Below are 22,432 nucleotides of genomic sequence, written 5' to 3'. Positions count from 1 at the left end.
TTTCTGGTAAAAGTCAATCAGAGCAACTAAACCTTGCTCCTCACTTTTGCCCCAGTGGCACTTTTGCCCTTGCCTTGTCTCAGAGCAGGGTCACACCCTGAAGTTAATGCATCAAAGCTTAGATAAATTCTGTAAGAACCAAACAACCTCAGACAATAACTAAAGCTGGTGTTGAAGATACCTGGTCTGAGCATATGTGGCTGCTCATGTGCCCAGGAAACTGTTAGGAACTGTAGGGGAGCAGCAGCTGATACCCAGCCCCAGCAGCCAGGGTGGTGGAGGAAACATCACAGGAACTCCAGGCTGTTTGGGAGCTCCCTGCTCCCAGAGCAGATCTTCAGTTGGACCTAAAGTAGGTTTAAAGAGAAAAAACATGTCCTTAAGAGAAGGCAGGATTTGAGCATCATCAGCTATCAAACTATCAGGTTCAAATGGCGTTTTGCTTAAACACAGTAAATTAAAATAAGCAAGAGGCCAAGTGTGCTTGCCTTTAACCAGCTGAATTTGAATCACAGCAACAGCAAAATCAGCTCTCCTTTCCTAATTCTCTGCTTCTCAGTATGAGTTTACAAACTGCTTGAGGAGACGCAGGTTGGCCCTAGATTTGTCTTGTTCAATTCATCTCCTTAGATAACTAATGCTTTTCCAGTGTGACTGCTGGAGTAACTCTGCACTATCTATAAAAACAAGCATCTGCTTTTCTAATTGAGCTAGGGCCTTCCATACAAAGTGCAAATAATGCAATAATAATTAAGCACATTTATGGTAACCTGAATTTGGAGGTCTAGCAGAGGAAAGAGATCCTCCCCTTGTCTTCTGAGTACAATACGTATGCACTTGGCCAAGTTGCTCAGCAAAGTGTTTGTGTACAAAACCAAACTCCAGGTAGGTTCTCTAGCTGAAAATCATCTCCTTTCCATACTGTCTGAAATCCCCAACAGGACTCAATTCTCAAACTTTCATGATCTCCTTCAGAAGACGTAAGAGGGAGGCTGGAAGATCAGAGTACTAAAGTCAGTCCCTTTATGCAGACCCCTTGTCTTAATTTAGCAAAATTTCCACACCCAGCCATGAGGCTGAATATTTTTATTCCATGACGGGAAAAATTGCTGCAGGAAATTGATGTGCATGGACAGCTGGTTTCACCAGGATGAAAGACACACATTAAAAATGCTTTTGAAATGCATTTGGGCTTCCCTCTGGGAGTTTGCTAAACCTGTAGTCAGGTACCAGAAAGAATTTGTCCCCTTAAGGTAAAGACAAGAATAAAATTAGTAAGAAATAATAGCCAAATCCACAGGTGGGACAGATGGCATTGAATGGACATCTGTTGGAATAACATTGCGTCACCATAATAAACTTTTACCCTACGTCCCCCAAAATTAGATGTGCTCCTCTGCTACTCGCATAGCATGAAGAGGAAGATGTGACAATTGTAAACCCAAGGATAAGCACGTCAGGAATTGGTTTTACACCTCCACTGGGTGTAGGAAACACACAGTGAGCTGGGTGTAAAAGCTGGAGAAGGCATATGGAGGAGGTGGGGCAGAAGGTTCGGCTCCGTGATGCTTTGCTCCAGTTTACTGGTGCCCAGTGGAGAGGAGTTGTTCTGCTGAGCAGAGGCAGCTGTAAGGTCTGTGCAGAGACAAAGTTGCCTTTTCACACTCAGAAAAAGAGCCCCAGATGAAGGGGTTGACTTCCATTTCTGGAGTAAGGGCAATTAGGGGTGTTGCAGAGAGAAGACAGAGAGCTAGAGAGACAGGTCAAGGAGAAGCAATCCTGTCACAGTGGCATGGATCAGCCAGAAAAGCTCCTGTACCTCTGGGTTACTCAAGGAATTAATAACCAGAGTAACTGAATTGTTTTTGCAAAAGCCTCGTTAGGCTGAGTGAAAGAATAACCGTGAGGGAAAAACATGGATTTCTGTAAAATGAAGCTTTAAATAATCACCAAACCAAAGTAGACAAGGTGGGTTTATGTGATTAAAAAAAATGTTTAATTAAAACATGGTGAAATTGTCCCAAAAGTATGTAGCCATGTATGATGACTCTTCAAGACAAACCGAAATTAAAAGCATGACAATAGGTTTTATTTAGAAACATCCTGACCTTTCTCTTATGACTCTTGTCCTGCCTTCTCTTTACTTGTCATTCTCAGTCACTGTATCTTGCTTAAATAAAAAGTGTAAGCTCTTCAGGGCATAGAACTGCATCTCTGTTTTTTTTCATCTGCTCTGTAGAACAATGCATGCAGCAGGGACATTCTTAAAGCTGTTAAACAGATCACAAATAAAACATTTAATCTTCTGTTTTGCAAGTTTACTGAATTTCTTCACAAGACACAAAAAAAAATCTCTTATGTAGGTATTAGTAAGAAGCTATTTGCTCACATAAGTAAAAGTTAGGCTAAATAATAATTATGGGAAAGCAGTGCTTTCCTTGGAAATGATGTTTATTGAATCGCAGAGCGGTTCCTGGGGAAGAGCAGTGGAAGCCCATTGCCTGGGATTTTGAGAGCAAGGTTGGGCAAAGCCAGAGACTGCACTGCAGGGCTCGGTACCCCGCTGGCAGGAAGACGAATGAGAAGCCCTAACAGTCTTCTCTATTTTGTTCTTCTATGATCCTTATAAGAGAGATTGATGCTGACAGCATCCAGGTGGTGCGTCCGTGACTCAGCTGTCACGTCACTGCTTACGGCTTAGAGCCAGTGAGTCAAGGAATGAAAAACAGGTGGAAGGAGGAGGAGAGCCCTCCTGAAGTGCTCACCTCCAACCATCTCTTCCTAAGCAAGCGGGGCCAATTGCAGACCACAGGGACACGGGAGAAGGAGAGGCAATGACAGAAGGAATGGTTGGTCCCCTCCCTCCAAGGGCAGCAGGGTTGCAAGCCACTCTCCACGCCTTATGTGGTGTGGAAGAAAAGCCCGGTGTGAGTTAATGGACTTCTGTGAGCCAGAAGTGTCCACCCTGTGTGGTAGGTCTGAGCACTGCTGGCTCTTGTAACTGTGATCTGCAGACAAAGCTGTAGATGAAGTAAATATTAAATCCATCTATTTTGGTTCATTCTAGACAGAAAAAGTAACATCACAGATGTCTCGCCATGTATTTTCATCAATAAAAAGTTTACTACTCTGGATCTGATTTCAAGTGACACCCATAATCTGTTCTGAGAATGGGTCCTCAGTGGTGACCTCAAAGGGTAACAACAGACGCTATTTCTCTAAAAATCCAAGAATTCCTAGAACACAGAAACAGCCTCCTTGTAAGCAGACTCCAAGGTTCAAGTGGCTTCTGAGGCACTGCCACTTGTCTGGACAGGTTCACAAAAGAAATCTGCCAAACTTGGGATCTAAACCTGGATATTTTTGTCTGTTTGTTTTGCCATCGCCTTGATTGCAAGGCCAGCTTTTTGTAATTCACAGTAGCAGAAGGTCAATGGCATCTCGAGAAGGTGAGTCCTCCACCACTTTCTCTGCCTTTGGGGATGATCAATGTTTAATGCATGGAAATCTCTGTGGGGATGGAAACCTTTTAACCTCCCTAAGAAATCTGTTGCGATGCTTCATAATCTCTACCATCCAAAACCACATTTTTTAATATCTGACCTTAATTTCTCTTCTGTAATTTAAGCCTCCAATTCCTTGTCTTATCCATCATAGACAGAGAAAGCAGGTGATTCCCTCCCTTTCTTTGGGAGCCTTTCACACACTTGGCAATTGCCACCTTGCTCCCGTGGCCAGTCCACACTCCAGAAGCTCAGTCCATTCCACATTTCCTCATCACTGCTGTGGGTTTTTTTCTAGAGTTCTGGTCATTCCCACTGTCCCCCCCCTGGACTTTCTCCCACAGTCCACTCTTTTTTGACATGCAGTGCTCAAGACTGGTCACAGGAGTCTTTGGCCACTATGTTCTATCCATCCATTTCCTAAGAGCACATCACTGTTGAGTCCTATCCAGCTGGTGAATTCAATCACCCACAAATACCTCTCCAAAGAGCAATCAGCCCCCTAGACAACCCTGAGTCACCTCCCAGTTGTCCCTGCTGAATGACATTCTGGTCTCCTTCTCATGCAATCCTTGATTTGCCACTATTATTTGGACTTCTCAGCCTCTCTTCAGCCTGCCAGCTGTTACCATGCGCTTGTACATTTAATAAGTGTTCCCTATCCCAATATCAGTGCCTTTACTAGTGTTTTAAATAGTACCAGACCTAGATGTATCCATCACACAATGATCTGGATGTTCCTGCAATGTTATGAACAGTCTTCCCCAGTTCCCTTCTGTAGAATATCCTATGTAACAGTGTTAAAAGCTTTTTCAAAGTCAAGATATATGGTACCTACTGCTTTGCCACACACACAAAGAAGAAAATTTTACATTTGTGTGACACAACCAATTCTTGCCAAAAAGAAGCATGTGCTGACTATCACTTCTCCCTGTATCATATGAGTATTTCATGTTCTAGGAACTGCCAGGGAGCTTGTCATTCATTGTCACCCTCTTGTGCAAAGTGCTATGCAAAATCAGCAATAAGAAATTAACAATGTAATTAATTTTTTTCCCCAAAAGAAAAGGTGCCTCCTTCCTTATCAGACTTCATATCTAGGAACACGAGAGCATTCATTCTGCAAACCTGTTTTATCACAGAATGATATGACCATTATTTCCAGGAAGTCCCAAACAAGTAGTTATTACCAGCATCATCGAGAGCTACATCTAAGGCTTGGTTTTAACTGCATTGAGCCTTGCTTAAGACAAAGGACATCATCTGTCTACATCCCTCTCACTGTCTGCTCACTCACTGTCTGCTCCACCTAGGATGCAAGTCAGGCAGCTCTTCGGTTTTCAAACCTGACTGCTCCCAGTCTGAGTGACACATCTTATGGTGACACAACTGCTGCAGGGACTGCAGGAATTGTCTGAAAGCCAAGAGCTCTGTCCAAAGGAAGGAAAAATGGCAAGGATATAGTTATGTGAAGTGAATGAGTAAAAGGCATAACTCCAAGACTGCAAGGCAAAGTAACCGAGAAAAAGGCATTTTGCACTGTTCCTGCTGTACAAAGTAAACCAATTTTTAAAAGTGCTAAATCATGGCACTGGTTGTGGAAAGCAACTTGATCTTATTTTATGGTGTTTTAATCTTCACAACCATTATCTAACTAAAGTATTCCAGCCAGATAGGCTGTGACTGCATGTTTGCAAAGCACCTGTGACAGCAAAACTTGGGCTCTGCTGTTGCTTCTGGAGCCAAAGAGTTAGTAACAACTCATGCTGTTTATACGTGCAAAGCATTTGGAATTAATCATGGATTTGTGCTCTATTTAAGTGTACTCTTAATTACTTTTGATTAGGATAAAGAGGATCATTTTCTTTTACCAATTCTCAGGATATTCAGAACATCTGGAAACTAAAGCAATTCTTTTCACACCAGGCTGTTAGTGTAAACTTTAACATTTTCACAGAAAATGCTCTGTGAATGGGGAATGGTTGAGGCATCTGTCATGATGTGGATGATCTTGGGCCTTAGTGGCACAAAAATGGTTGGACATGCAAACCTTTTCCTACAGTAGACAGACATGATCTGTTGCTCAACCACGCATGTTTGCTCAGCTTGTAGGTGTTCAGAGGCTGGAGTGCCAAAAAGTCCAAACTGAAAACATTTATTTTGCCCATCCATCTTGCCTTCTCACACACAGCAGCTTTCTGAGATGCAGTGAGAGGGAAAGCAAGGCAAGGCAAGGCAAGGCAAGGGTCCAGTCTCTTCATCTTGGGATCACAGCAAGGACATCATTTTTTATCATGGCAGGATGTCATTACAGCCAGGGATGTAACCCAGACTGGCTGGTGTTGCAGCTGAATGCAGCACTGAGGCTCCATACAGGACCTCCCACCACCATGCTACTCCAGCAGATCCGTGCTGATGGAACTGGGAAGCAGGCATTGATGCTAGTGATTTAAGGGGAATGCAGAAGGCTGCTTGTTTTAATATATGGCACATATGGCATGAATGTGTTAATGGAATTTATACTGTAAAAAAATTATGTCCACACAAAGCATGGAATTACTTGGGTAGGATTTATGCAAGAGGCATAAAATCCAGAGGAAACAGTCTAACCTTTCTGAGGCTTATTAAGTTTTCTTTTTATTTATGGGAATGTCTTAATTCATGTGAGGTGAATGCCAGGAAAAAAACCCTATAGATTTAGTGAAAACCTAACTCTTGTTATTTATAAACTTTCACAGCTCTATTCTGCTCTTGTTTACATCAGGAGTAAAATTACTTGAAGTCACTGGGCCCAATCCAAAATCAACTATATGACTGTTGAAGGGGTACTAGCACCATGGCATCAGTTGACCCCAAAATCATGCTAAGAATGAGCAAAAAATGTGAAGAAAAAGATGTGATGAAGAGCATTAAAAAATTTGCAATTTTCCTGCTTAGTCTTGTTGTATGTGTTACATTAAATATACATCAAAGCAACACTCTCCCATCCTTGCCTGTGTGCAGGCAGTAAGATGCAGCACTCCCTGAGGACAGCGGGCTCTCCTGGGCCCCCCCAGGACAGGATGGTTCTTACTCCTTGGAGGATATTTATCCAGGTTACTAAAGAAAAGATGATGCTTGAGTAACCACGCTATCATCAGTGGGTTAGCCCCATACTCACAGCTTCAGCCAATCTATGACAATGCCCTTCAAAAAATTGCATTCCTACAAATGTAATGAAAATCAGAGAGGCATAAATCCGTGCTCTGGTGAGAGGGGGCAGAGTCTTCCCAAGGGTTACGCTATCTCTGGCAGGACAGGCCAGCCAAGGAGGACACTTTTCAGTCAGCCACCAGGAGTGTCACACACAGGGTGGTGTTTGCAGTGCAGAGGGAGGAGGTGGATGAGAGGGGAAAATGCACAGATCCATTGGAAAAACAGGTTTCTGTTCTTCATCAGTCTACACATCTAACTCGGTGCATCTAAATCCCACACAAATCTCATCCTGTACTCTTCCGCAGCTGTAGCACCGAAGCATCTTAATTTCTTACAGGCACTAATGAATGCAACCTTAAAATACCCCCCTGAGGTCAGCTGGGGTTACTAACTGGAGGTGACAATAAGTGAGCTCCGGTGGTTTCTGGCACCACCTCATCTGCTTCAACTGCTCCCCAAAGTTACTGCTGCATGGCTGGCAGAGAGGAACTGGGGCTGGCTCCCCACTGCCTCCAGCCTCCCAGCCTGCTACCCAAAACCAGGCAAAACAGCACTGATGGAGGCTGAGGTCTTGTCAAAGGAACTTGTACATCTGCCCAAATCCCAGCACGTTATGCTAATGCAGAAGGAAATCAAATGGCGCTGGGCAGAGTGGCTCTGGCCTTTGGAGACCTTGCCCCTGGAAATGAATTTGAAGTGAAACACTGTGTTTTTTCCTCTGATTTCTAAAAGCAAAGGATTTTTAAAGCTCCCTGATGAGGAACTGTTCTAGTTCCATGAGGCAGGGAGAGTTCAGGGTTCAGGGTGGGGGCAGCCAGCAAGAGGTGGAGTTGGGGTCCCAGAGCCCAGATTTTGCCACTCTGGATGATGGTGACCCAAACACAGTGCATCCTGCTGGAGAACCAGCCCTAGAGAAAGACTGGACCCAGCCTTTCTCAGTGGGTTTCCCTGCTTTCTCCAGCCAAGGCAGATTAAGGCAAGCTCCAGGCTTTGGAGGAGCGTTCTCTAGCAGGTTTTTGGACAGTCTTTTGACCTGCACCAGGCCACTTCTGCTTTCATTGGTGTTGCCCTTCATTGTATGCCATTTATCCCACCTCTGTCTTACTCATGTCCTCCCTCCTCCATCCTCTGCTCCACCTCTACCCCACTTCTCATCCCAGATCTTCAGGCTCTGCACCTCTCCCCACTGTGTCCAGAACCACTGAGGTCTGTCCCCTACACCAAACCTAACCCCAACTCTCATTTAACACTTTCATCCCTGCCCTCCACACACTTCCCTACAACAGCATCCCAGCATGGTCTGTCCCTCCTGCACCCCAGGAGCATGGGGAGCACCAGGAAACAGTCCCCAGGTTGTGCCCAGCATCCCAATGGGATGGGCAGGGATCAGGAAAGCCTGGTCACTAAAGGTCTCTCCCATCACCCTCCAGAGTGGTGTACACAACTCACAGAGGCTCTGCTGGGTTCTGGCAGAATCCCTCAGGAAAGAAGCTGCTGGGCTCCCCTGGTTCTCTGTGATGCACATGGGAACTGAAATTTTTCAGGCTTATCACTTCGCCCAGTCTGGGGTTGTAAAAAGGGATGATACTGCCTGGAGAGCATCCCTTCTGTCAAACTTGGAGCTTCCACTCCAAAGAATGGAGTTTCTTCTAGGCAAAACACCCATAGCAACTTCTATAATGTGGGTAAATAACTGAATTTCTCTAAACTTACTCCCAAGAATAACTACATTCTGTTAGCTGAAAATTTGCATTGCTACATATAAGCAAATATAGAATGACCACATCTGTACCAAACATAGGCTGAAAAACTTCCATCCAAAGAGGTACTGTTTAATAAAGTTATAATCCAATACAAACCATAATCTTTTCATGTTTAGAGATCTTAACTAGACATCACAGTCTGCATTACTTGGAACAGGGTAAGGATTAATTTCTACATCACTCTGTATCACAGAGAAATCTGAAAACAATGTTCATATTTCAGTTATTCTTCACTCCACTGAAACTCCCTTTCAAATCAAATCAATGTTAGCTGAAAATAATGCTTTGCCACAAAAAAAATAGCATATTCAGATTTGTTCTGCTTCCACCATTTCAGTTATATTTTTCACATTTATTTTGAATGATGCCCTGCAAATCCTACCTTGTTCCACAAAATTGCTTCAGCATCTCCTATCTCCCATCTCTCTGAACTCATCTGTTCTCCCTTTGCCATTACCTCATCAAACTGTGCAACATGGTCATCTCTTCTATAATGCACATTGACCCTGAATAAACAGAGGAAAAATATTAGTAAATGTGATTCTTTTAACCAGGATCTTACATGTGCTCTCTGAATGGTGTCTGATGTGGTGCATATGTAGATCTGACTTTGAAAGTGTCATTTAGGAGAAACACCTGGAGGATTCCCATCCCCGAGGATTCCCATCCCTGGAGTTTGACAGCACCAACGGCATTTCACTACAAACACATTTAAACAAATGGCAGGGTGGGATGGCTTTTGCAAGCTTCCTTTCAGGACTTCTGCAAAAGCTGTGTTTGCCTGCTTAAGAGACATAAATACGGAAAAGAAGAGGGTGGAAAATGTAACAAGTGATCCATCCATGCTACTGAGAAGTTTTAATTGCCTGTGGGTCACAGCTGGTGCAGTGGTACAGCCCCACATAGGACGAAATGGCCTTGTTGCTGCAGAAGCACCATTGCTGAGCCTGCAGAGCCACCACAAAATCCCTCCTCAATTCCTGTCCCCATTAACAACAAAATATGCAAAACAAAGGTGCTGAAAGGATATAGTGGGCTTTTCTTGTTGATCTGACAGACTGGTTGTGCACAACATGGTGTAAAAATGGAGTTCAGCTGTTTCAAAGATGTGAGATCAGATCCTCACGCCAAGTCCATCTTGTCCCAGCTGCTCTGCTCACAGGTTCATTTGATTACTTGGTTTCAGTACCATCCTTGTTGTTCGCCAATGCACAATTTTAGACTCTGACAGTGTTTTACAGGACATGTAACACCAAGGCAGGGGCCTGCCTCGATTAAGGTGGCGACCGTGACCCTGTGAACACCAAATCCCATCACTAAGTGACTCCTGTGAGGTCATTTGGGATAAAGGTTTTGCAGCACAAGGACCTCCGTCCCTGACCCGTCCTCCCATTTCTATTGGATATTCATCTATACTGGGTGAACAGATGTATTTTGTAGTCACATTGACTTATTTACCCATGCATGAACTATCTATCCCCCTTCAGCCTCCACAGCTAGGCATGTGTCCCTCCTCCACCTGCCAAGGTTCCCAGTGATGGTGTGGATGAAACCGTCTCCCAAAAATAACACATCAAATCGCTTTTGAGAATCAGGGTGGAGTTTCCCAAGAAACTCAAGAGTATCAACACAGAACCTAAGCACAGCAGCAGGGCTTTCATCAGCAGCTGTAGTAGCACTGGAGAGCATAAACGAGGAGTACAACCAGAGGAATAACAAAGCACAGGACATCACTGTGCTGGGACAGTAGTCCACAGAGAGGTGTAACCCATGGCTTTGGCTCCCTCCAAACTCCAGGCACTGATCTGTGCCCTGCTGCGATTAGTGCTGTTGGGTTATTTGGCTCCCTCTCCATGAACATCCTGTCTGATGGTCTGCATTGTGATCCTGCTGTGGCTGCTTGCTTGTAGGTAACATGAAGAGGCAAAGCTCAGTGTTTAGTTCTTCCATGTGCCTTGCTTGTGGGTTTGGAGTGGTGAAGGTGTGACAGGTGAAATTGCCCTTGTCCTCAGGGCAAACACAGATCCAACTCCAGTTACAGTTCCTCCAGCAGGATGATGTACATACCTGACAAATCTTGTTTTAGGCCCCTCAGCACCAAAGTGAGAAACAGCTTTAACCAGCCTAATCAGGCAGAAATAGGAAAAACTTAAAAGACCCCCAAAATTTGAGAGTCAGACAAGATTTTCCAAGACAGTATTTTAAAAATGAAGACCTGAACACTTAAGTGCTTGGTTGTTTACACACCCACCCTCTTCCAACAATGAAAAAATTAGGAGGTGAAGTAAAATAATTTTTTTAAAAAGAATAAAACTACAAACAAATGCTGCTGTAGTGACCAGGCCACTTTAGTTCCACGAGGTCATGCTGAACCCCACAGTCAGGCCAACACACAAGACAGAGGTGGGACACAGCTGACAGAAGAACTCTAATGAGGGAAGGTCCAAAAGTTTCATGGTCCAAACCCCTCTGTATTTTGGCCTCCTGGCACACTGATTGTCAGTGAGGTGACTGAGGGGCAAGGGGCACACAGAAAGTTGCACTGGGCACAGGTAAACACAATTCACCAGCGGTAGTTGCAAGGTGCCACAGACAGACAGAATCCTGCTGGGGAGGCAGCACTGGAGAACTATTTCTGGACTTGAACATTGTTTTAAGCAAACAAGCCCCCTGTATGGCTGCTCAGGGGACAGTGATGTGTCCCAAGGCTGGTAGCAGCACCGGTTGCACGTCACAGCCCGTACGCGGAGCCGCTCCAGGCTCCCTTTGAGCGACAGCTCCGCAGTGAGAGCTGAGCTGCACAACCCGTCCTCAGCACTGATATAAAAAGAGAAACAAAGCACTTCAAATTTGTCATTGCCTTTTCTTCATCTGTGCGATCCGGTTCGTGCTTTGCTTTAGCACAGCAATATCCTCCGGGGTCTCCTTATAAACCTTCCTGGGAAGTTGTGCCTCCTGAGCCACTGCCGTTCCCACCCCACATCCCCAGCACCCGCGGCAGGGCCACTGCAGGGACCCTGGCCCCAAATTCCCCTCTCCTTTTCCCCATTTCCTATAAGAGTTGTTGGCCTTAAATCACTGTTGAATTATATTTTTTAATCACTGGCAGAGAGTTCCTGCTCCTGCTTTTATTAATTTATTGACAATTTGGGATGCATATTAACATCAGCTTTACCCAGTGGCCATCAGAGGCTGAACTTGTCACAGATACATCCCAGTGTCACACCAGTAATCCTTTTCCAAGTTAATTGGCCCAGGCATGCTGCACACACCATTGCATAAAGCTCTGGTTTTACCTCTCTGGCAGAGCCAGCCAGAAGCTGGCTTTGTTCCTGGGCTGATGTCCTTACTCTGGCAGCAGGGAGCCCCCCCGAGCTTGTGTCAGACACCCCATCACACTCACCAACCAAGCCCGACACAGCAGGCAGCCCGGAGGGCTGGGTATGAGGATGAGTGCACACAACTAAAAATAGTTCAGAAACTGTGAAACCAGGGCATCCACCTGGATACCAAGGAAGCGACTTTCTTCCTTCCAGGGGTCACATGCAACCAGTGTCTCTGCAGAGTGAGGGGGAGAAGGAGGATAATTTAGAGCACCCACATCACTGCTGTGCTCTTGGGGAACATCTCTCCACCACCTGCACAGAGACTCGGACACCAAGCTTTTAAAATTCAGGTGCCTGGAATCACAAAGCGTGAATAGCCCTATGTTTTTATTTACTGTGTCCACCACTTCATTATTCAGTAAACAATTTTATTTAGTAGCTCATGTAAGAGAAAAAGAGTTTTTTACAAAAAAAAGAGCCATAAAATCCTTTTACACATCTCAGGCTATGTTGCATGATAAATTTGGCTGGCTGAGCCTTCACCTCCAGCTACAAAGAGATCTTGCTGCTGGGCATCCTGGGAATTTCATCCCTCCTGGGGTGGGCTGACAGGGTCCTCACTGCCCAGTGAGACTCCCTTGTATTGCATGTGCTGAGTACTGTACTTTGACATCACAGCTCTCACCAAATCACACTTAATTTCCTCAACATCCCTAAATCTGCATAGTAGGCAAGCTGATTTGAGCTTTCAAGTGTCTGACAGAAATGGTTTCCTCCTTTCTGCCCAGAGCTTTGCACCCCATATAAAGGCACAAAGTGATATATTTTGAACACACTAATGCACATCTATAGATGAACTGTATACTATCCTATAAATTTGGAATTAAAGATCTCTAACCCAATAGCACCAAGACAGCAAATCTACACAGAGACACATCCTCTTTTCTGTTTCTGAATACATTATGCTTGCTTAAATCCCAGGCAATGCCTAGTGATCACCCCAGCCGTGTTTCCAGTGGTACCAGCATATATAATGTGGTCATTCAAACACACTGAGCTGGGCTCCCCAAAGCTCCAGGCTGTCTGCAGAAGTACTGACCAACTCCCTGGCCACTTGGACAAGCAGCAATGGGAGCTGGTGCCTTTGCCAGGGTCATGAAGGGAAGGAAGGAGCTGCACTACAGGGCTGGAAAGGGCTGCACAGCATCCCCTCCATTCCAAATCCATGAGAATTCGAGTGAAATCCCTGATCCCCATCAGTGCTGGGAGACCCTGAGCCATGAGGGCTGTTTCAGCCACTCCATACTCTCAATGCTCAGCTGTCAGGATCCTGAGCAGCACAGGTTAATGGGCTGCCCACGTTTCCTAATCCTTATAAGCAAACTCTGCCAAGAATGATTGCTAGCCCCTGACAGAGATCATGTTCCATCAGGGTTCCATGCTTATTGCACTAGTATGTGTTTTCTTTACACTTGCATGTAGCTGCAGAGACTCCCTTATTTCCGTGCATTTTATTTCTGACAGAGCATTTCTGTTGGTAAATACCCACTGCTTGGTGCTGAGCACGGCTTTCAGCTGCCTGAAGGCAGGGGAGGGGAGGGAATGGGACCTTAATCCACATTCAGACACTGGGGACCCCTGGACCTCAAAGAAAAGGATCCACAGGGTCTCAGCCCCTACTCAGGTGCAGCATCTACTCTGCAATACAAGGTGCCACGTGCGCTTGGCTCTGCCACCCCCACTACTGGATCTAGCACTGGGAATGGGAATTCATCACTGTGCTGAGTGCTTTCGGTTCTGAACAGGTAAGGTTTAATATGATCAGGAGGAGAAACAATCCTTTAAAATAGAAAGCAAATTTGAAGGAATTAGTACTTTTAAATTTTAGCCTGCAAAGCCCAATGTTAGGGTGCCAGGGCATCCTGGGGACCGGGATGGCTCCTCTCCTCACACTCATGCAGCACCACCTGACCCGCTGCTAATCTCACCTTCCCTACGATCATTTTTCCAGGAATCTATCTCCTTTTTCTGCCTTATCATCTTACTGTCTTCCCTGTCCTTTGATCCTCTTTTTCCTCTTCTGGCCGCAGGATGAGATGTTTTCCCTCTCTGCCGGCGCAGGGTCCCCATTCTCCGGCAGTACCGGAGCTGTTTGTGTGGAGTGCTGGTGACATGTTGTGGCTGGGCTGGTTAATCACACCTATTCCCAAGAGCTATCAAAGCTGGTTGTATCCAAGCTCTGAGCTAACACAGAATACTCGTACTGCCCCTCAAGACCTACACAAGCCAGTGAGGGCTGTGGTTATCCACGTGCTCCAGGCTTAGCCCTTCTGCCTGCTGTGGTTAAGGGTTGAAGTCTGAAGGGTTCTCCATTATTGGTGTATTATTATTTTCATGCGTGGAGTATTATTTAATACACTATGTTGACTCCAAATTATTGTAATTTAAGCTTGAGTTTCATGGTATTTGCATTTAACTATAGACCCTGGCTTTGTGTTTAAACTGTATCATTGAACAGAATGGTGGACCCAGGCTCTTAGGCATTACAAGATACTCATTTAACTGACATCATTATACTGTTCTAAGGCAAGAATGATAAAGCATAGAATGATAAATCTAGAATGATAAAGCACATGCGAAAATTTCTATTTATTTATTTGTTTGTTTGTTTATTGTTATAAATTTTTCAAGCCTGTGTTTATGAATTTTACCAACCCAGAGTCTAAATATACTCCACGTCCACAGGTCAAGAGCAGTTGCAGCACCTGCAAGTGCTTCCAGCAGAACACATTCAGGCTATGGAATAGCTGCACAGTGGTACCCAGAAAATATTCAGGTCCCTCCTTGTGCCCTCATGCCAAATGACGTTTCAGAACTGTAGCATCAAGTAATTTAAATACTGTCAGTTTATACAGGATCTCAGTTATCCTTTAATAGTATAGTTACTCTTTTCTCAGAAGAGCATGATGTCTAATCATGTCAGGATTTTCTTAAGTAATTCTGCCTCAGGGTAAAGAATATTTTTTTTATACAGCAGCAGTGGATCTATATGGCTTTAAGAGGCAGATTCTCCTAACACTCAAGGCCTGGCTTAGAGGAGGCTCCTGAACTGATTCTGTCAAAAAGTGTTTGCATTTTCTTCAGGGTGAGTTAGAAAAGGGAAAAAACCCAAATGCGTTTTGACATTTGTATTTCGAGTGTTATCTGTCAAATATGCCGGGACCAGATCACAAATTTCCTCAAGATTGTCGTGGCTATCCCGCCTATCAATAGCAATCTGGAGCTCATACAGGATGCAGGCAGAAAGGCACGTTGATAGAGTACAATGACAGAATTCACATTAGAATGGTGGAGGAACAGGGGCAGCTAACAGCATCTTTAAAATTGCACATGGGTCTTCTCAGTAAGTGAGGTCTGACAGGCCAGTTTGTGAAAACCAGAGAGCAAACAGAAACCAGAAGGTTGCCCAAGACTGGGGCTGCACTACCTGGAGCTGATCAGTGGTTGATCATCACGTGAGTCTTTTGTCCCTTACATTTTCTGATGCTGTGGGCAAAATTATTCTGAAGGAAGCCTTGACCTTTCACTTCCTATATATGTCTTATTTTGGAGCAAGAGATCTCTTCCAGTCCCCATTTCTCTGGAAGCAGCTAGGGGCAGAGGAACTATACAGAGAAGGCCAGGCAATGCCACCAGGGCTGAGGGATTCTGAGGAGCAGAGAGATCCCAGGATGGACATCCCCACCTCCTGTAGAGACCCAGCCCTGAGATGGACTGCAGCTTTGATCTAGGTACCTGCTCCCACAGGACAAGCAGCACATGCAGGACACCCAAGAGCAGCCTTGCATATGTCCATTCAAAATCAGTGGCAGCAGAGGACAGAGGTTGCTTAGATTTTACATTGTTAATCCCCTGGGTTTGTTATTGATTCTACCTCTGACATTACACAAAAGCCCCCACTGACTACTTGACCACTCAGGGTGATTTCTGATACTCCAACATCCATCAAGTCAGACCTGCCTCAAGGTGATCTGCCAGCTCTGCCCCTCCATCACACAGCACGTGGTTGTTTCCAAAGCACCCTGTTCTAATACTCCAGTTTAATACTGTAGGGAGAGAGATCTGAAGGTCCTGTTATCATATGAAATTAAAATTCATTGTGCTGGTTGCATTCCTAGGTTAATGTATTGGCACTGCTAGCAAAACAGTGAGGTGCCACGCATTGTATTAGCTACACTGCTTTGTAGACAAGGAATGCACAAATTGATGGCACACTGTAGTCCAACATTAGAGCAAAAAAGTGCCAATGAAATGTAATGCTGTGTACAGAGATGTGAGGTGTTCCCAGGTATGTTAATAGTTAGGCTGAACTGGTAAGGAAAGGTGGTGGTGTGTTTGTTACTGAATATTCTTAAGATCCCATGTGGTAAAGTGATGCTGCCCTGTTTGACCATGGGTGATGTTATCCTCAGCAAGGGCATGCTTGTCCCTCTTTTCCTCCCGTTTTCATTCCAACCTGATCCTGGTTGCTCCTGTCCCCCAAGTTTCTGAATTCCACTGCACACAAACACTAAGTTGTTGTAATTTTTCCTCTTCAGTGGGTCAAGATATTTATCACTGACATCATGAACAGGAATCATTGGTCATCACAAGATTGATGGAGTCCCCAAAGGCCAGGTGGGACAGCAAGGTGGCACACAGGATGACTCCTAGAATATAGCTACCATCTATTTCATAGTATTGATAGATATGAATATCAGCTGTGTACCTGTTATGAATAGTTTACTAAATTTTAGGGGACTTTTAATACCCATGTTTTATCTGTAATTCCATTTTTATACCAAAACCTAATGTCTTCTGAATTCTGTGTCACTGCTGACAAAACAGCTCCTGTTTCTCCATTCAAAAGAGGCAAAATAACACATCAATAACAAGAAACACAAAGTATATATTTATTTTTTAGCATCATCAGCATGTCAGAGCTAGGATATAGAAGTGGATGAAAGGACTATCATACAACCCCGTTGCCTGTGTTGCTGGGAAGCATCATTGCAGAGCAGAATAGAAACACGTCTCTATTTTGTTTATTTTGGAATCAGAGGGGTTTACAGGCATCATAACCCCTGGGAATAAAACATATATGGCAGTAAGGGGCAGTTTGGCAGCTTGGGAGGAGCAGCCTCAGAGAGCAGCAGCAACACTGGAGCAGTAACCCAGACTGTCTCGGCTGAGCCCAAGCACTCAGCCCTGGAACAAAACTCAGTGTTTCTGCTCCAAAAAAGGCTCACAGATCATCCCAGCACAGCCAGAAACCTCCAGCCAGCTCTGCACCTCCCAGAACTGCCCCAACATCCGGCCAGCACTGGCCTCCAGGTTCACCCAAACAGCCCTGGAGATGTGTGTTGCAGACAGATGTGTCAGCAGTGGGGAATGCATTGACAGCCTAAAGGAAAAAAATCAGGGCCAGGGCTGGACATTTTAGGACATGTCACTGTCACTGGACCCAACATACCACCTTCTTCCAGCTTCTGGCCCAAGATCCCAGGGTGCAAATCCTGAGGAGCAATCTCATAATTTCAGGAACTCCTTTGCATCAGAGAAACAACCAGGCTGAAAATGATGCTGACCACCACGAATGGTCTGAGTGTCCTTCTGTCCAGCTGCAAATACACACAGTGCAAGTTCCCTTTAGATATGAAATAATGTGAATAAGACAACCCCAGAAAACCTCAACAAGCTTATCCCAGAACGTGCCATAACCACCTCTAGTGCCTTGCTAATGGGTCAGGGAAATATTTAAATCGTGTATCAGCTTTCTCACTAGCTACTTGCAAAGCACCCAGAGCAGTGGGAAATCTGGGCTCTGCAGCCCACCAGGGAGATGTCAACCCACTGGGCAGCACAGAGCTTGTTCCTGATGTTGAAAAGGAGGAATAGACACTATAGGAGGAGAAGGGTTGTCCAGCAGCGTGCCAAGGGCTGGATGCTCAGCACCCTGTGCATGACCAGCCTCCTGGGATGGGACATGGTCCAGCCTGATGTGTCACCACTGAGCTGAGCTGGGGACTCACAGAGACACTTTAGTATCTGCCTGAAAATATATTAAATCTTTCCTCTTGATGGACACATTTGCAGTATAAATAGTTATGTCCTCTTTATTTCACTCTGAGGTTTAATTAATATATAAATCAAACGCTTATAAAACTCACAAATGCTTGGGAAGATGTAAAATTTAATTAGTTTGCCCACACAACTCCATATGTCAACTGTTAGCTCAATTACTCTTTGCCATGAAATACTGACTGCACTTTCCCATATTAGTAATTTCCCTCTATCTTGGAGTCATGGTTAATCAACACCCTGAACTCAACACACACACTTGTGCTAAATTAAATATTGAGCACAAGGAGCAAGAGCCTCTTTAATGAAACCACAGCTGGTTTTTTGTTCAGAAATGAGATCCCCACGCAATATTGGGGCAGAGGAGAATCCCTGGAGTGCAAGGCAGGTTATCACCCTGCTCTGGGATGTGCTACCAGACCTGCTTGCAGGAGGTGCACTACCATGCTCATGCTTTTCCATGGAGTGCTGGAGGAAACACATCCCTGTCTCTGTTTTCCTGGGATGGAAGAGGGATGGAGCAGATTCTGGTTGGTCAGGGACTGGAGGAGGCGAGGGTAGGCTGGGAATGAAGTGTATGGCAGGATGGGAGAGAAGGGGCAGGCAATAGATGCACTTAATCAGCTCAGGTGTGTAGTGACAAAGTGCAGGTGTGCAGCAGCTAAAGACAGGGACGAATGACCAGTGTACCCATTAAATACACTTTAAAATCACATTTAAGTCAGCCCCAGTCTGGCAGCGACAGTCGGTACAAATGAGCACTGCCACTGCACTTATTCATATCTCAAAATTTTCAAGTGACAACAAAATGTCAAAATTATCGTCTGGAAAGGGTCGAGCCCATGGCCTGCCTCCTCCCCATCCCCATCCCCAGAATGAGGGCTCCGATAGCCCCCTTGGCTCACAGAGCCGAGCCCTGTGCCGAGCCGTGCCTGCTTCTGTGCCCGCAGCGACCTGCCCGGCCAGCCACGCCACAGGGTGACTGGGGAGTGACCTTTGCTGGCTCACCCACGGCGCCTGGCGCGCTCGGGTGCTCACGGCACAACACTCAGCCAGAGGGCATCGCATGGGCTCCCAGACGGGCCCATCCCACTGAGGATGGATCCTGCCCGGCTGTGGGAAGCAGGGGGATGTGGCCGTAAGAGCCTCACCGTTGCCAATGGGGCTGTTCAGTGGGAAGGAGGGTGCTGGTGGCTGGATATGCTGTAGCAGAGGGAGCAGCAGCCAAGCAGAAATTAAGAAAGCTGGCGGGCTGGAGTGATGCACTAAACCATTTTGCCACTTTCAGGAGAACTCCCTTGGAATAAAGATGCCTCTAAATCTAAAAAACACTGTAAATTAAGCTCTCATTTTTCCCATTTGTGCTACTTGCCTGTATTTAATTTTCCTGTTTGTGCTGTGAATACAGACTATTTATTTTCCCTAAAACTATTTTCTTACTCATTTTGCTTTCAGGAGCTGGTGTGGGAGCAGAGCCCAACCACAACCACCGTGCACGAACTGCCAGAGCTGCCTGACCCTGTGGCTTCTTCTCAGAACCACTTGCATCGGATTTTGACTGTCCTGGAAAGGTTCTTTCCACTGCCTTTCCTGAGCCAAGGGTCCACCTGTCACTGAACCCCTGGTTTGCCCTGGGGTTTGGGTTTTGCTCCCACCCCATAAGGTGAGAACTGCAGACCTTGCTACCTGAGACCTACCTCGTACCTGAGATGATGCTGGGAAGCCATAAGTCTTGGACCAAACTCTCCCATTTTGCCATACATATGTCAAATCTCCCCCAAGCTCATCTCAAAAAAAGCTGTAATTTCATCAAGTGTAAAACTACTTTGAGGGTTGTGGTTGGGATTTTTTTTATGAGTTATCCTGTTATAAACAGAGCTGGAACCCAGATGCAAAATAAAATAATTTTAATCCTCCTCCTTCATTCTTCAGGCAATCAGTTTGTTTCTTTAATTCAAATTAGCTCTTCATATTCAAGTCTCATTCTGTTTAATCTTATTTTTCAATTAAATTCAATTGTCTGTGATCTTCTTAACTTCCAATGCTTCCCTGCATGTCTAATACAGGCAAATTTTGCACTTGTTCCTTTTACATTCCTTTTTTGCCTTTTTTCATTTTTTTTTCCCCCAAGCTGGTGACATTTTGCTAAACAAAACCAATTTTCAGCAACGGGGGAAGAGCAGAGCCATGGCTTGGTCTGATCTTGAAGCATGTCTGTGTTGCCCATACATGAGTGATGGCTACTGAAAGGACACTGCTGGGAGGGGAAATGTGTTTTGCACTGGTTACCTGCCTCTGCCTGATGTTGGAGCCAGACACTGCCTCTGGTCAGGATTGGGGCAGCTGGGGAAAACCAGAGCCATTCAACAGTGAGGAAAAGGAGCTGACAAAAGGGATGAGAATTTTAGGGACAGTTTTGTGTACAACTGTGAAGGACCCAGAGAGTAGAAGAACCACCTTGGTGGTGAAGCTGCCACCCATCAAGAAAACTGTTGGCAGTGGGCAGACTTCTGACAACACTTAATAAAGGGGTCATGGAATAGAGAATCACAGAATGGTTTGAGTTGGAAGGCACTTTAAAGATCATCTCCTTCCAACCCTCCTGCTGTGGGTAGGGACAACCATCCACAAGAGCAGGCTGCTCAGTGCCCCATCCAAACTTGCCTTGAACACTTCTAAGGATGGGGCATCCACAACTTCTCTGGGCAGCCTGTGCCTCACCACCCTCACAATGAAGAATTTCTTCCTAATCTAAACCTGTTACAGGATAAAGACAGGAACATTGCAGCAGCCCAAGGATAAAGCTGAGCACACAGAGGTGATGTATATTGTCAACTACACCTTTACTTCACCCGTTGTCTGACACAAAAGGCAGCTGGGAGCTCTCTGCCCTGCCCAGGAACCACCAGACCTGGCATTTGCAGGGCAAGTGCTCCTGTGAGATTTGCTCAGTTATTGCATTTAGGGGTGTTTTGCCACTTTCATGCTGTAGCAAAGTCTGCCCGTTGCACCATCAGTGTCGTCATGATGCTTTCAGCGCTTCTGGAAAGGTTACAGGAACCAGAGGACCAGAGATCAGGTGAGAAATTCAGTTTCCACCACCTTTTTTAAATACCAATAAATGCTGGTTATGATAAGAAAGCTAGAAACAGCCCCCAAGTGTATTTCAAAGACAGAAAGACCAGAAGGCAAGAAAAAAAAAAGGCCTCCAGTTTTATTATTTTGTATAATCAGAGTATAATTGGAGAGCAGACGCTGTCTGTAGCACACTGCCACTGGGGACTCTGGATTTCTAATAAGAAATCCATGGGGGAATTAAACGCTGTTCCAGTGGTGTTCTGGCTGATTTACAGGGATGCACCTGGAGCCAGAATCCATGGCCTGAGTCGCGGTACTTCACCAAAAGCAAAAAATTTAGGTGCCATTTGTAAATCTCTGCAAAAACTGTGTCTGCAGTGGGAACAGCAATAGCCCCTTAATTATAGCAGTTCTTTTGGGAGCTGTGATAATTAGGAGTTTCCAGTGTTCTGGAAATCAAAGTGGTTTCTATTCTCTTCTTTAATTAATTCAGGCTTTTATCTGTGAAATTGGAGATGAATTAAGGTTCTGCTCTAGGCAAAGGGCAATGATGCTTGTGCAGTCCCTGGCAGGGTGAAGCCACTGGACCCCAGTGACGGTGACATCACTGCAGAATCCCTGGCCTCTGGTTCTTGGTGTTCTGGGAAATGAAGGGGAAAGGCCAGAGGGTGACATGCCTCAAGCAGGACTTGCCACAGCACACACATATCACAGGGACCTGCTGCATGGGGGTGTGCACTCGTGTATCCACAACAGAGGACAGCCTGCCTGCCAGTGGGAATTCATGTGCAGCAGATAACAGACATCCAGCATTATCAGCTCCCCACACGGCAAAGGGAGAGCCAAACTGCGTAAAAATCACAAGATTGGTATAAAATCATGATTTTTTTTTTTTCCCTGTTTAAAGGATATTAATGTTATAGGCCCTTTTTGTTTCACCCTGGGAGGTTTTCCCTGGCAAACCCCTAGGGCTGGGAAATCACAATGAAAATCCATGTGACTGTTAAAAGATGACAACAGCAGTATGGGACTTGTTGTAAAATCATGAGATATGACCAAAGCAGATATCTCCATGATGTGAAACCATACATGCACACGTGGAAGAGAGAGGTTTTCAGCTGTAAGTAAAGCTCAAGCTGATGGGATGACATTAGTGCTGGAAACAGGAGCATCTACAACCCACCAGAGCTAAAGCCAGTAGTTAAACTATTCAGCTAATAAACCAAATTCAGCCCTAACAATGTTATCAAGGAGCTCCCTGTAAATGATTCTTTATGTCAAAGTCTACTTTTAGATCCAGTAAATCCAGATCCATCCTGGACTTCTCATGCAGTGAATTCTGCTGTGAGTACCCAAACCACGGGCTCAGCAGCAGAACCATGCCCCAGAGCAGTTTTGTGCTGGATTAAACAGTTTTCGCAGAAAGACACTGCATTTCTACATTCAC

The sequence above is a fragment of the Myiozetetes cayanensis genome, unplaced genomic scaffold (assembly GCF_022539395.1).
Source record: "Myiozetetes cayanensis isolate MyiCay16 unplaced genomic scaffold, myiCay2020 scf9, whole genome shotgun sequence".
NCBI lineage: Eukaryota > Metazoa > Chordata > Aves > Passeriformes > Tyrannidae > Myiozetetes > Myiozetetes cayanensis.
The sequence above is the reverse complement of the archived record's forward strand: the minus strand, read 5'-3'. Positions refer to the sequence as shown.